The sequence below is a fragment of the Chrysemys picta genome, chromosome 13 (assembly GCF_011386835.1).
Source record: "Chrysemys picta bellii isolate R12L10 chromosome 13, ASM1138683v2, whole genome shotgun sequence".
NCBI classification, from domain to species: Eukaryota; Metazoa; Chordata; order Testudines; family Emydidae; genus Chrysemys; species Chrysemys picta.
Genome location: NC_088803.1, coordinates 22,082,676 through 22,095,191, shown reverse-complemented (window position 1 = coordinate 22,095,191; position 12,516 = coordinate 22,082,676). Strand labels below are relative to the sequence as shown.

The following is a 12,516-nucleotide window of genomic DNA, read 5'->3' as shown; positions in this document are numbered from 1 at the left end:
CTCAGTCCGACCCTTATAGCAACAATAAGGGTGTAATAAGTCAGAAATATTAATGTTAATTTTATGGTTGCAATCTGCTGGGCTCCAGTTGTTGCAATTTTGTCTGATGCTGTTCACTTAAGTCCTGGGGAGGAAGTTGCTCCTGCGACCTGGACGATCAATACAGCTTTAACTGGTTAGCATGGTAAATTTTATTTTTATTATACTTTTCTTCTGTTACTTTAATCTTATATACTGCTGAACTGAGTTTATTAATGATTTGGAAAGGTTCGATCCATCGGTTACACAATCCACGTTCTGGTGGCTTATATGATAACAACATTACTTGGTCTCCTACCTCCCAAGTATTCTCTCTTTGGTTTTTGTCAAAGTAAGCTTTTGCCTTATGTTTGGATTTTTCCAATTTGGCAGCTACCTGCAAGTGGATTTGATTTAGATGTTTTTGCAGATTTTGCAGGTAGGTATCCATTTTTATTTTCTCTAATTGAGTGCCACTAGTGTGCCAAATTAAATGTTTTGGTAATCGCATTGTTTGGCCTGTCATCACTTTAAAAGGTGTTTTATCAGTAGATGCAGCCGGAGTTGCCCTCAATGCCATTAAAATTAAAGGCATGAGAGTGTCCCAGTTACGTCCATTGGCAGCAAGCAGTTTCCTCAACATCACTTTTATAGTCCGATTGGTTCATTCCAGCATCCCAGATGACTGTGGTCTGTATGGGATGTGCAGTCTTTGCGGGACTCCCATTAATTTAAGACAGTCCCTAAAGAACTGTCCCACAAAATGTGATCCCTGGTCTGATTCTACCTTTGCAGGGATTCCCCAGCGAGAGAAGACTTGATCTACTAGGACTCTGGCAGTGGCTTTTGCAGTATTGGCTTTAAGAGGAAATGCCTCTACCCATTTTGAGAAAGGATCATAATCACCAATAAATATTGGTTACCTCTTTGAGTCCTTGGCAAAGGACCTACAAAGTCAATCTGCAAAGCCATCCAAGGACCTTCTTACACCTGGGATTTTAGTGGCGCATTTTTTTTGGATGGAGTAGGATTAGCTTGGGCACATGCCAGACAATTTTCACAATATTGTTGCACATCCATCCTAAGAAGTGGCCACCACCCTACAGATGCAAGACGTTGGACAGTTTTGTCCACTCCCTGATGTCCTCCTGTAGGAGTGTCATGGACCATGTACATCATTTCCCTCCGTAGGTGAGCTGGAACTACCCACACAGGGAAAGGACCTCCTGTATACATGAGAACTCCATCTACTATTTGTAACTGCTGCTTATGTCTTTTGTACAAAGGGTCTATTGTTAATGACCCTTCTTTTCCCGTTTTGGAAAGCTCCAGGATTACTCTCACTATGTCCTTATCCAATTTTTGCACATCTTTTAAATCTGGTATATCGGGTTGTACCAATTTAGTTGCAGCTATAGGACATTTAGGACTAGGAGTAGTAACTGAATACTCCTGATCTTTTCCTTCCCAAAATTTCCCTGATCGGGCTCCTTTTCAGGCCAATTTATCAGCTTTCTCATTTTTTATAGCATAAGGGTTTAATTTCCAGTGAGCTTTCACTTTTTTTACTTTAATCGGCTGTCCTGGAATAGTAATTATTACTGCTAACCAATGGATATATTTTATCAATGGTGCATACCTAATAGGTGTGCCATCAGAAGATGTAAACCCATTTGTTTCCCAGCATGGTAGAAACTCTGTGAGAGAATTGCATACCCACGCAGAGTCTGAAAACAGACAGATATTTTGGCATGTGGTGGTGATGGAGAACTGCACACAGTACTCCAGCACACAAGCCACTGCAACTAATTTAGCATATTGGGCCGAATGTGGAGTGCATATTGAATATGCCTTCTCCCAAGGCTCTCCTTTTCCCTCGGGAGGAACTGCATAGATTCCGAACCCGGTACAGGGTTTGCCTTGATGGTAATAACTAGAACCATCAACAAAGAAATTATACCCATTAATGGAATCTGTCTCCTGGATTAAAGGTTGGAAGAACTTTTGTTTTTGCTTCCCCCTTAGATCCAATTGATTAAAATTGGAACACATGTGTGGCTCTCCTTGATACAATAGAGCAGTTGGTAACAAGGATGGTGTCCTAATAGGTTTGACTGCGATATTTTCCCCTTGCAGTAGTAATGCCCAGTGGGCTAGGTGAGTATTTCAGACTTGCCCATCTTTTACCCTATTGGACAGTAAAAACTGAAGGGGAGTGTGCGATGAGTATAATATGATTGGGCTGAGGCCAATTAGAAAAGAAAAGTGTTGTATGGCCCAACTGGTTGCCAATAGATACTTTTCACAATTGTTATATTTAAGCTCAATTGATGACATTAATCGTGAGGCATAGACCACTGGTCTGATTTTCCCATGCCTTTCTTGTGAGGCCACAGCCACTAATGCATTAAAACTCACCACTACCTCCAGATGATAGGGTATTTCAGGATTTGGAGTGATCAACACCGGAGCCTTGACAATGGCCTGTTTTAGCTGGGATACTGCTTCCGTGTAGGGTGACCAGATCGCAAGAGTGAAATATCAGGACACATTGGGCGAGCGGGGTGGGGGGAGGGGAGAGGACGATAATGACAGACACAGGTGCACAGAGCCATGAGAGGGGGCCCTCGGAAGCTGCGAGAGGGGGCCCTAGGAAGCTGCGAGAGGGGTTGTACGGCCCCTGCTGCAGCCCGAACCACAAGCCACAGGGCAAGGACACCTATTGAATTCAATGAGAATTTTGCATGTGAATTGATGTACCTAGTTCTGAGATTATAAAGCCAGAAGGGATCCGGTGATCACCTGGTCTCACCACCTGTATAGCACAGACATAGAACTTTCCCAAAATAATTCCTAGAGGATAGCTTTTAGAAAAAGCTTTTAGAAAAACACCATGACCCTTAGTATATTGTTAATCATTAATTACTCTTACCATTGAAAAGGTATGCCTTCTATCCAGTCTGAATTTGTCTAGCTGCAACTTCCAACCGTTGGCTCATGCTCTACCTTTCTCTGCTAGACTGAAGTGCACATTATTAACTATTTGTTCCCCATGTAGATACTTACAGTCTATAACCAAGTCACTTCTTAACCTTCTTTTTGTTAAGCTAAATAGATTGAGGTCCTTGAGTCAATCACTATAAGGCATGTTTTATAATCCTTTAATCAGTCTTGTGACTCTTCTCTGAACACTCTCCAATTTATCAATATCCTTCTTAAATTGTGCACACCAGAACTGGACACAGGATTCCAGCAGTGGTTGCGCCAGTGCCAAATACAGAGATAAAATAACCTCTCTACTCCTGCTTGAGATTCCCCTATTTAGGCATCTGGTCACCCTATTTCTGTATGCATTTCCCCAGTTTTTTTTATAAAAATCAAAACTGAACTGCCCCAGAAATTCTGGCATGTGGAATCATCGTGAAACTTGCATGGCTCCAACCCTGCCGATGAACCTTTAGATCCACTGCACAGACTCCTGCCACTTGAGCTAACGGAGTAAGTGATGGCAGACGCAGTAGGTTGTCATCCTATATGTGATAGATCAGCTCTATAGGGGGATGAGACACTTTTTTTGCCACTGGGTTTCACAGATATCTGCTGACAGAAGAGGAACTGTGAAACTCAGGAATCCTGGGTCTATCCCAGGCTCCTGAATGGAGTGGTCTCTAGTAGTCAAGACCCTTCTTCCCCGTCCCCTCCAGTCTATGTCTATCCTATTGCTGTCTAACCCGCCCCAGCTCCTCATCTGATTTCAACTGCCCCCCCTACTGCTCAGGATTCCTTGTCCCAGTATCCTGGTCCTGTCTCACTCTCCTCTCTCCCCGCCCCCATCCCTCAGATGGGATGTTCGTTCCAGACTGGCAAAATTATAAGGCTTCCCAACATTTCAACACTTCCCATTCTAAATTTTCGGTTGCTTAACTATAGGCTAGCTCTGCCTACAACAAAGCATATTCAGAACCTCTGATTAAGGGGATTATAAGTGTAGCAACCTCCATCATAGCTAGTCACCAAAGATTGAACCCGAGCCATCCAGACTTAAAAGCATGAGCTTCTACTACTTGAGTTCAAGATATAACTCCCTTAGTTGGTAGCTATACAGTTATCCTCTAAAAATCCACCAGAGGAGGGCACAAAACACATGTTGGACAGTGAATTACAAAAGTGCCAAATATTATTATTAGACCTGCAATACTTTTCACAATGAACATCAGCAGGGGATAAACTGGGAGTTTAAGAATATTTGGAAAACAATTTTAGAATAACATTCAGTGCTGTGGTTTAAAAGAAAAAAAAACTGTTAAAACTCATAACTTAGCAGTATTCAGTGTTTGAAAAAAAAACAACTTTTAGGAGCTATGGGATACAAGTTAAGAATGTTGAAACAGGAAGATGTTATGCTTAGTTACCACTTGGGCAAGGTGGTGTGCTATGTAATATTTGCAAGATTTCACTATAATGTTTTACAATATATAGCAGCGCAATGCTGATTCCATTGATATTGTTGAGCAATTCATGCTGATTTTATTTCAGCCCACATCTTAATAGTTTTGAATACCATAGATCACAATTTTCAGCTCAGTTGGTCTGAACATGCAGAGCTTTAAAACTGCTATGCTCTAAACTGTATATTAACTACAATTTTATGAACCTGCATGTCAGAGAACTGTGTGCCACTACTACTAGACAGTGACACAGGGCAATTCAGTGTGAATCACAGCAATGTAGGACTGGAAGGGACATCAACAGGTCATCTAGTCAAACCCCTGCACTGAGGCAGGACTGAGTAATAACAACACTAGACCATCCTTGACAGGTGTTTGTCTAACCTCTTAAAAAAACTCCAATGACTGCTATTCCATAACCTCTCTAGGTAATTTGTCCAGTGCTTAACTACCTTTACAGTTAGGAAGTTTTTCCTAATGTCTAACCCAAATCTCCCTTGCTACAATTTAAGCCCATTGCTTCTTTTTCCTGCATGTCCTGAGTGGGACGGGGGTGAGTCCAGGCAGTGGGATTGGGGGGAGGGAGGTCAAGGAAGTCGGTGGGTGTGTGGAGATGGACCGGGGGAAGCAGGGTGGAGGAACTGAGGGGGACAGGGCTGGGACTGGGAAAGTCAGGGGGGGCTGAGGGGGATGGGACAGGACTGGGATGGGGGGAGTAGGGTAGGGGCTGAGGTGAGCATGAATGGGACAGGGTAGAGAGCTGCGTAGAGTGGGGCGGGGCGGGGGAGACAATGGGGCTGGGCTGGGGAGGGTCGGGGGGTTGGGGAGAGGGACAGGGTCTGGAGGGGATGAGACAGAGGGGAGCAGGACTGGAATGGGGGGAAGTTGAGGGGGTGGGACAGCAGGGGGAGTGATGGGGGTGGGCTGACAGGAGAGGCTGAAGAAGAGATTTGGGGTAGGGCAGGGACTGAGGGCAGTGGGTTCGGGGTGGGAAGTACAGGGGGAACTGCGGGGGAGGCTGAGGGAACAGGGTCAGGGTGGGGGCTGAGGGCAGTGGGTTGGGTCTTCACTGGCACCTCTGAGCATTGCTGTGCCGGGCAGCAGACCTGCGCCAGCGCTACCTTGGCAATGGAAGAGTCCTCAGTGGAAATGCAGACTTCATGACACAGACCCTCCTTGTCACTTCAAACCTGATGCTGCTCTGGTCAGTCGCTAGGCTCTTGTCGTTTTCAAACCCATGCAGGGTATCTGGCTCTTTTTCAGTTCTCAGGTTAAGAAAAGCCTCTTCATTTTGTGAGGGCTTCAGCATTCACATTCCTACTTCACAAACTGTCTGTCTGACACATTGCTCCCAGGGCATTCATCTTTATTCATTATCGGCAGGTCCATCAGATTAACAAGCAACACAGGGGGAGGCAACACAATGGTGTCAAGGATTTTTAATTTTTCAAACCACTTTGGCCTCAACAGGGATAACAGCAAATCTGGACAGAGCAGATGGGTGTCAGGATGGGTTTGGGTATTTATTTATTTATTTTTTAAGTGAAAATGTTTGGGTCTGAGCAAAGGCTGCAAACTTCCGTTTGTAAACCTCTGCTGATCTTTTGCCCCAGGGACTAACGACAGCCTGGAATCTGGGACAGATTTCCACATCCATGCAGGGTGAGATGATGGGGGGGGGGGGGGGGGGAAGTGGGGAGGGGAGGGACTGTGGGGGAGGCTGAGGGAACAGGGTCAGGGGGGCTGAGGGCAGTGGATTGAGGTTGGGGGGCACAGGGAGGACTGCGGGGAAGGCTGAGGGAACAGGGTCAGAGTGGGGGCTGAGGGCAGTGGGGCTGAGGGGAGCCCCCCCCCAGAGGGACCTGCCAGGGGGCCAGGTGAGCCCAGCAGTGCTTACCTGGAGCAGCTCCCAGGAAGCATCCAGCAGGCAGGTCCCTCCCAGTCCCTCTGGCCCCTTCCTAGGGTCGGGTCGGGTCGGGTCGAGGGGAGGGGGACAGGGGAGGGGGGGGCTCTCTGCCCGGCGACTGCTGCCGGAGTCTACAAGCCCCGCCCTGCTGCAGCACGCAGGGGAGTGAGACCTCCCTGCCTCTCTGTGTGCCGGGGCAGGGGCAGGGCTGCGCTCTGCAGGCTCCTGCCGGCCAGGCCGGGGCCCGTGCGCTGGCGCCCCCTGCCAAATACTGGGGGAATACTGAGGCAGACAGATCAGTGGTGCAGTCCGGGGAAGTCAAGGGGACTGAGATAAGATATCTTTGAACTGTTCAAGTTCTGACTGATTGCGGCCTTTTTGGCGCCGATTAATACCTTGCTTTGTCAACTCCCCCGCCACGACTAGTGTAGGTCATCGGATCCAATGCTACTGCTAATATCTTATCGGTACCATACGTTATAACTTTAACCTTTACAAAACCCCTTAAACATGTGTATCACTTTAAACAATATTACTTTAATCACAAACTTTATTTAAAATTAAATTTCTAAGTCAAAACCACAATAAACAACCGGAAATACTGGGACGACAGCCAAACCGCAGTCACAAGAAATTTAAGCCGGTGGCTACTCTTACCAGAGACAAGCATTTATAAATCTCTGAAATTTTAACCATTTACTTAGCGCCTCAGGTGAGATTTTCCTAATGGTCTAAGGATGCCTGGAATCCCTAAAAATTCCTGTCTAGGGTGACCAGATGTCCCGATTTTATAGGGACAGTCCCAATTTTGGGGTCTTTTTCTTATATAGGCGCCTATTACCCCCCACCCCCATCCCAATTTTTCACACTTGCTATCTGGTCACCCTATTCCTGTCACACACTCCTCGAATCTCCTGCCTGGCTCGCCAGCTTGTAGCCTGATTTGGGATGTGTTAGTTGTGTTGATTTAATTTATCTACTAAATTTAATTAATTAATTAATACTTTTATTAATTTTAATATTTTAATAATTATTATTATTGTTGTGAATATTAATTAGTATGGGTTTCGGCTCACCAATTTGTTTAATCAGAAGATAGAGTTCGTCCTGAATTAGACTTTACAGAGTTTATAAAAGGAAATTTGGGGTTGTGATGGGAAGTTTACACAGAGATTTAAAATTAATGAAGATAGTAAGTAAATGGCAAAACAGTTAGAATTACAGAGTTACACTTGTATTACAGTTTTTTAAGAGAATATAAGACTATAAACTGCAAACATTGATTAATACTTACACCCTGTTTTGATAATAATCTGGTGTTGGCAACACCTTAGGCGTCTTTTACACCTTTAGTAAAGGAAGCTACAGCAGGGTTATTTGTTTTTTAACTTAACTTTATGTGTTATTAGCTAAATAAAATATAAATGAGATTTTAACTTACAGTCTTGAAAAGAATGAAGAACGACCTATTAATAGTTAATAGCCGTATAGAAGATGAGTAGTATTGATACGTAGTTGAAAGGTGGAGGCAATGAAGAGTAGACAGGAGCAGATAAGGTGGATAGGTTGCCTCTTTAATGGCAAGCTGCCTGCCTTTTTATAAGGTATTTAATCGGAAATTCTCCCTCTTATGCCCATATTTCATTCTTCCCCCACAGAAATGTTAGGGTACTTACCCCATAGGCTAGCATGTATATGTGTATGGATGACAGGTATGTACGCACTTTTGGTAAATACGTTAAAATGTGGGCAAAACCCCTCATTTTCCACCCCATTTTACTATTGGTTTAGGTAAAGGTCTCTAAACATCTGCGTGGGTGTTTTGTCTAATTTTACTTCTCCTGGGAAGGGTCTCAAAAAGGTGTGAACTACGCATTAGCTTAACATACAGAGTTTTAGCCTGTAGGTAGGTCTCTTGAATTACAGCTAAACTTACTTTTAATATAAAATCTATAAATCTAATAAATCAAATACTCATTTTATAAGAAAGATATATTTATACAGACAAGCAGATTAATCCTTAGGGCTACACCGGCTCTAGGCTTTTGCCGCCTGAAGCAAAAAAAAAAAAAAAAAAAAAATGGCCGGAATACCGCCCCTGAAAATATGCCGCCCCAAGCACGTGCTTGGTTTGCTGTTGTCTAGAGACCGTCCTGCAGAGGACACCGCCCGCTATTACTGTGTGAGACACAGTGAAATGAAACTGTTACCCGAAATTGGGCCAGCTAGTAAGCTTAGGGAGGACTAATGACCCACCAGAGTTTGGCAGAAAGCAGCACGTTTATTATACTGATAGCTAAGCTGAAAAGAAGGTGGGGGGGTCGCACTCACACTCGCATACTCACGCTCCCAGGACAGGCACAGCACTGGAGATGTTAGGATCCTTGAAGGTAAGTGTCCCACAGCGCAGCAATGGATGGTGTGATGAAGGTAAGTCTGCCCGAGGCACGATGGAATGCAACGCAGCGAACCACTGGCCAGGCGGTCCAGGCAAAGGGCCTTCACGGGAGGTACAAGCTTGTGAGTGCACTGCTAGGATATGGCCCCTTCCCCTTCTAAGGACCTGCTCCTCATGGCCTGCGACTAGAGATGACTTGGCTGCATCTGGTTGGTCACACTCCACCTCGGGCAGTGTCCATGCAGTGTCCATGCATTGGGTGTGTGATCGCTGCCTAATTAGAGTCCCAGACATCTTGTCTATTTGGAGCTCTTCTGATCTTGCAGCTGTTCAACCAGCCCATTCATCCCACAAGCATCCCAGGGGGGAGGGGGAGTGGGAAAGCCACTTCACAGGCATTCAGAGAGGGAGAGGAGACAAGAGGGGGAGGAGGGGGGAAGTATAACAGACCTTTTGAATATACAGGTTATACATAGCACAGTTATACACAGCATACAGATCACTGCTGCTCCTACAACAAAACCAATTTGTGATCATGCAAAAACCCAGGCTGTGGAATTGCCCTTCTCCTGGCAGCTGCACGGGGGCAGCAGTGACACACACACCGCTTCCCGCTCAGACAGGAGACCTGGCAACTGGTGAATGTAACACAAACCTCCGGCAGTTTTAACCCTTCCGTTACCTGGCAATGTCTCTGCATCCTGCCCAGAGCCCTGCTGGGCCTGTGGTGCAGAGATCCCTCACTTCATCTGTGAACTCCAATCCGGAGTGAGTCCTGTTCTGAGTCGCTTTCCCCTCGGAGACCTGGCACGTTGGCTCTTCTGGGGCCCATCTCTGTGTCAGACTCACAGGACAGTGTCTGTCAGTGTAAAGGGGACAAGCGCATTGGGGTTTGCATCAGACCCAAAGGATGGAGCGAATTGTTCCTGGGGCCAAATCCTCCACTAGTGTAAAGTCACCGTAACTGCTTTCACTAGACTCGAGTTACTCCGGATTTACACCAGGGAGACTCTGGCCCGTTCAGCAAACTGGGATGTTTATCGCATTAATGCAGCGGAAGGTGATTAGTTCATTATAACCCATGTGGGGCCTGCCTGATCTAGGTTTTTTGCTGCCCCAAGCAAAAAATCCCCGCCCCCCGTTTTTTTGGCTTCTCCTCATGTTTGCACAGCCCCTGATTTGCGTTGTTTTCCACGCTGCTCAGCAATGGCTGATGATGGCTCTTTAACTTCATTCCAAGGGCATCTCTTAGATTCAAAAGAAAGATGGGGCTTGGATTCGTTACTTGGTTTATTGGGGGCAACTTGTCTTATTAAAGAAGAATCTCTTTTGCAACGGGGTACTGCAGAAATACAGAGACGCAGCGAGAGAGGAGATTGCCTCTTCCGGAAAAGTGTCCTTACGCCCCGACCCTATGACCATTCCTTGTTTCTTTAGTCATGTCTTCTTTTGACACTGCTCTGTCAGATCAGGCGCCTTTGGCTAGGGCAGCCTGCTGCAGCCATACAGAGCGATTGGGGGAATTGGGCTCCAGCTGTGATGGTGGGGCAGAAATGGGGCTGGGTACATCAGCCTGACCCTCTGTGTACGCTGCCTATTTGTATGGACAGGTCCCCCTAGGTTTCCCTAGGAGCGCCCGGTCTGGAATCTCTCTCTCAATCCAGACACACGAGTGTGAAATATCCTGAACTCTGTGTTAGCCTTGCCAAGGTCCAGTCCACGTTTGCTTAGAGGACAGGGTGGATGCACGTGGGACCTAGCTGTCACGCTGAACTTCACTCTGGAGGTACATAAAGCAGCTGTTTGATCTCTCCCCTCAGATGCCTGACTGCGTTCTGCCATTATAAACCATTGCGGTTACAAGGTATCCCAGTGAAGGGACCCTGCATTGGCTGACACGTCTGTGCTAGCCCCTATGTGCTCTCCTCTTTCCAGATGTGCTGGCCCCTTGCACACCCCCGAAATTCAGGATTGAGGGCTTCTGAGTTTGATGCAAACTGGTTAGATTGGAAACGGTACCGATTTCCGTTTAAACCCTACATGGATTCGAGTCCAGAGAGACAAACGTGATTGGAAACAGTGAGGTCTGCGCTCGGAGAGGTTCTTGATTTCAGCTCCATTGGGATTTTGAGAGTGGCCCTGCAAACCCTTACTAGCCTGAGTAATTCTTACCCCACAAATTGTTCCACCGGAGCCAGTAGGGTCAGTCCCATTAGTAAGGATGGCAAGATCTTAAAGAGAATGAGACCCTGTAGAAGTTTGTCTGGTCCAACCCCGGGCTCTGTTCCCAGCACCTGAGCTCCTTCTAGCTTTCCATGCGCCCAGCTTCTCTTTTCTAGCGGGCAATTGTACAGTAAACTCGTGAACCTCAAGTAAGCACATGGGCCGGTGCTCTTTTCCTTGCAACACCCAAAAGCCTCAACTCCTGGAAGAGAACGGCCAGAATGCCGCCCTTGGAAATGTGCCGCCCCAAGCACGTGCTTGTTTTGCTGGTGCCTAGAGCTGGTTCTGGAAGGGAGCCCAAAAAGTTATTGAGTCTAGTCCCTGCCTTCACTAGCAGGACCAAGTACTGATTTTGCCCCTGATCCCTAAGTGGCCCCGTCAAGGATTGAACTCACAACCCTGGGTTTAGCAGACCCATGCTCACACCACTGAGCGATCCCTTCCTCAAGCTGGATACCACTGGAGCTGTTTCACTCTGGATCATAACTCACTAGTCAGGGGATGGGTTCCTGCTCTCCCGCCCCCGGGGAGCTCTGAGGCACCAGGCTCCAGTGTCACTCGCTCGCTCTCTGGCCCAATGGCTCCTCTTAGCCACTCCCCATGGCAGCTTCCGGGGGACACCTGCAGCACATTCCCCCACTGCTTTCCCCTGGGCCTTTCTGGGTCCCCACTCTGGATTTGCCAGCTCAGACACCCTCCTCCCAGGCAGGTAGTAACCACAGACTCCACTCCATAGCCCCAAACATGCCTCCCTTGGCCCCAGGAGTGACTGCAGAACACGTCCCTGCAGCCCGTCTGCTTGCAGCTCCTGGGCTTTCCGCGGGCCCCTGCTGTTCCTGGCCAACTGAGCTGTGAGAGCGGGGAGTTGCCCCAAGTGTGACCAACGGTGCCTGTGTTTGCAGAGAGCCTGAGCCCATTGCTTCAAGAGGCGGGTCATGAGTCCCAAAGGGATGGTGAGTCTTACTGGGGGTAGGAAGAGGGGAGGGAAGGGAGCATGTGCCAATGAGTCTGAAATGAAATGTGTCAGAAATAGCAACAAATAAATAAATAAAAAATACAAATCCGTTTAATCCCCCAGGCCTTTGTATCTGACAAATGACAGCCGATGGGTGATGAGGCCAGGGCGGCCTGGGGATTGACACTGTGATTTTTAGTGTCATCAAACAGATTTCTGGGGGGAAACCTGCTGCCCACCCAGGGCTGGGCTTCAGGGTCCCCTGGGGTGCACTTGACAGAGGTCATGCGTGTCTAGCAGGTCGGACCCTCCTTGGGAAAGGCAGCGTGGCTGGGATGGACAGTGGGCCTGCCAGTGAAATGGCCCCCAGAGGGCAGCAAAGGGTCAGGAAGGAGCGAGGGGCAGTTTGGAGACACCCCCAGCCCCAATTCAGTGTGTGTGTGTGTGTGGGGGCAGTTTGCAGACATGCCCTAGCACAGTGGTTCTCAACCAGGGGTGCATCTATCACTGGGGATACACAGAGGTCTTCCAGGGGATACCTCAACTCATCTAGAGATTTGCCTAATTT

General features: G+C 47.2%; 1 protein-coding gene across 1 annotated transcript in view; it reads right to left on the bottom strand.

Moving 5' to 3' along the window:
• The window catches only part of LOC101945917 (von Willebrand factor A domain-containing protein 5A-like), a 44,316-nt gene extending 34,537 nt beyond the window's left edge, over positions 1–9,779 (bottom strand). The window contains 1 exon segment of the mRNA XM_065566541.1: positions 8,704–9,779. The gene's annotated coding sequence lies outside the window, so the exon portion shown is untranslated.
• Positions 9,780–12,516: the final 2,737 nt, after the last annotated feature.